Below are 3,644 nucleotides of genomic sequence, written 5' to 3'. Positions count from 1 at the left end.
ATTGGACAGGGGACGAAAGGCACACCAATGCACTTATGTACGCCCCTTACTGGCCTCTTAGGAACCTGGAGAGGTCAATCGTGGAGAGTCTAAGGGAGAAATGTTGGGGGTTAGGGGTTGACACAATTGAGTCCGGTAATGAGTTCCACGCTTCGATAACTCTATTGTTGAAATCATATTTTTTACAGTCCCGTTTGGAGCGGTTTGTATTAAGTTTGAATCTGTTGTGTGCTCTTGTCTTGTTGCAGTTGAAGCTGACGTAGTCATTGACCGGTAGGATGTTGCAGCATATGATCTTGTGGGCAATACTCAAATCGTGTTTTAGGCGCCGTAGTTCTAGGCTTTCTAGGCCCAGGATTGTTAGTCTATTTTCGTAGAGTATTCTGTTTCGAGTGGAGGAGCGAAGGGCTCTTCTGGTGAAATATCTTTGGACATTTTCAAGGGTGTTGATGTCTGAGATGTGGTATGGATTCCATACAGATAAATGTTTCAATCATGTGCCCCCTTTTCCTTCTGTCCTCCAGACTATACAGATCGAGTTCATTAAGTCTTTCCTGATAAGCATAAAACGTATCAGAAAAGACTTAATGAACATGATCGAAAAATTTAAATATGTCAAAGGGTTAAATAAGGTTCAGGAGGGAAGTGTTTTTAATAGGAAAGTGAACACAAGAACAACGGGACACAATCTGAAGTTAGTTGGGGGAAAGATCAAAAGCAACATGAGAAAATATTTTTGTACTGAAAGAGTAGTAGATACTTGGAACAAACTTCCAGCAGACGTGGTTGGTAAATCCACAGTAACTGAATTTAAACATGCCTGGGATAAACATATATCCATCCTAAGATAAAATACAACTTTCAATGGGAAGGTTTAAAACAAGAACTGTTGAATGAAAGAAGCCAGAATGAGTTTATTTACAGAAATCTAGCACACGTTGACTCACTTAGGAAGCTTGGGAAAGTTGTCACTTTGGTGACATCCAACCACGCTTTCACACTAACCATAGGTTGTATGACACAAGAGAGGACTGAAGAGCCTCCGTGGTCTAGTGGTTAGAGTGCAGTATTGCAGGCTATTTCTGCTGATCACTGGCTGCCAGGAGTTTCGCATATTGAATCTCAAGAGGCTCAAGGTTGAGTAAAATGAGGACCCAGATTGTTGGGGGCAATAGGCTTACTCTCTGTAAACCGCTTAGAGAGAGCTGTAAAGTGTGAAGCGGTATATAAGTCTAAATGCTATTGCTATTGCTATTGTATCTTTTCTTTTTTTCACACCTCCCTCTCTCCCTCTGCATCCAATCAGCTGGTGGATGGGCAAATGGCAGTTGGCCGTCTTAGAACTCAGGCTGACAATTGACATATAACGGATGAAGGAAGGTAGTGAAATAAGAGCCAGAGAAAGACTCAGAGGTTATTGTGGAGTGCCAGAGATTGCTGGGCAAGGCCTTTCTCTTTGAAGTAAGGGGACCCTTACAGGTATGCTGGGGTACAATTTACCTTATGGTCTACAGCAGTGATGGCAAACCTTTCTTTCCTCTGGTGCCAAGAGAGCATGGGTGCGCGCTATTGCTCATGCGTGAGTGCCCACACCCATAATTCAATGCCTGAGGAAGGCAAAAATAGCTTCCCCTGTCCCCTGGAGACCCTCTGGAGGCCAAAAATGGCCTGTTCCCCAACTTCTAGTGGGCCCAATAGGCTCATGTTTTGCCCTCCCTCACCCCTCCTAAGGCTCTCTGGAAACCAAAAACTCCCAGGGCCTCTGTGTGAGCCAAAAAGCAGCTGGCCAGCACACACATGCACATTGGAGCTGAGTTAAGGCAATGACTCACATACCAGCAGACATGGCTCCGCGTGCCACCTGTGGCACCCATGCCATAGGTTCACCATTACTGGTCTACAGCTTCCTTTGTTCCCTTCCACAAGCAGGCAATTTCCTCGGTCAGCTGAAGAGGGTTCATTTCTGAACTCCCTCCCAGATTTCCACAAGCAACCTCAATGGGGAACCAAGCAGAAAGTTTGGTTCCCAATCCCTTTTTGTTTTTTTCATTCTGTTTCTCCATTTAATTAAGGAAATAGGGATCTCTGGAAGAATCATCCACAAGGGATCACGAGCTGTTTATTATATAAAGTAAGACTGACCTCTAGTGAAAGTATCCAGCACTTCAACTCATTTATTTTTCTTCTTCTTTACCTGGCAGTAAATTTGTGTGATTTGGATAAAATAAAATGAAATTAAAAAAGTCCTTTAGCTTTGAATCCTCATATTTCATACTGAGAATTCCTCCCAAAGAAGGAAAAAGGCATTCTCAGAGATCAGATTTTCTGGATCAACTTCTATTTCAGATGGTGCAGAAAGTACAATCATCTGTTAATAGGGGAAAAAATATAGCAAAATGTTAGATCTTTTCACAACACATACATTCTCTGGATTGTGCCAAAGAAGATGATTATAACAAGCAACTTTTTAGAAGAGGGTTAGTTAGAAACAAAGGAAGGTTGTTTTGATGTATTTAGTAAACCATTATCTCCACTGCAGGTCCAAGAACTGAATCTGGGATCAATTTATTTGTTTGTTTGTTTTATATTGTTTTATATTACTCACCCATAGTGACTCAAGGCAGCTTGCAGAATATAAAACCACATTTGAAACAATAAAGCTAATAAAAAGAATCAAATAAATCAATATAGTATAATATAATAAAATCACCCCCTACCCCATTCCCTACCCTGGCAGTAGCAGATCACACGAGCCATTTAATGGGCTCCATCCCATTCTGGGTTCCCCAGGACCATTGGCAGAACCAGGTCTTCAGCGCCTTCCGCAAGTGTAAAGAGTAGGGGCCATTCTAATCTCTGTGGGAAATACAGTGGTGGCTTGCTCCCAGTTCGCCCGAGTTCTGCGAACTGGTAGTAGTGGTGATGGAAGGCTCCACCCACCTGCCCAGGATGCATGCGCAGAAGTGTTGAATGTGTGCACAAGTGCATGCATGAACCAATAGCAACATGTTTTAGGACCCACTACTGGGGAATGATGTTCCAGAGAAAGGGAGCCACCACGGAGAAAGCCCTTCTTCTGGGTCCCACCAGGTGTATCTCCCTCGGGGATGGGACCTACAACATTCCCCGCCTCCCTGTTCTGATGGCTTGGGTAGATGTGATCGGTAGGAGATGGTCCCTCAGATATTCCTGCTTTTGCAACTGAGACAAAGTATGTACCCTTCCTTTCTGATCCTTCCCTAAATAACTTGATTAAAGGATTTTTGTGATGGACACATGAGTTGCGGCTTCTATTTGGCTAACACCAAAAATGCCTCTATGAATATGCAGAAGTATGCTCCAAAGAGGAACAAAATTCTCTGCTGGCAATACCATATGCCCTATTGTGATGTCATGAGATGATCATGTATACTTCACTGTAGGCCTATTGTGAATCACACGCTGGAGGTCAGGCGGTTAATCTGCACACATCACAGAAGTGCATTGGAAAGACAGAATGGAGGCGATTTTGATGAATGTGGAAAGCAGGGTGCTTGTTTGTGCATGTAACTTTTTGGTGCTGAGATTTTGAGAGCACAATAATTTAGAAGCAACCAACAGAATTCTTTCAAAATACGTCCAATTGTCACGTTGTCCTTTCAGTC

Source organism: Erythrolamprus reginae, chromosome 2 (assembly GCF_031021105.1).
Source record: "Erythrolamprus reginae isolate rEryReg1 chromosome 2, rEryReg1.hap1, whole genome shotgun sequence".
Lineage (NCBI taxonomy): Eukaryota > Metazoa > Chordata > Lepidosauria > Squamata > Dipsadidae > Erythrolamprus > Erythrolamprus reginae.
This window is presented reverse-complemented; position numbering follows the sequence as displayed.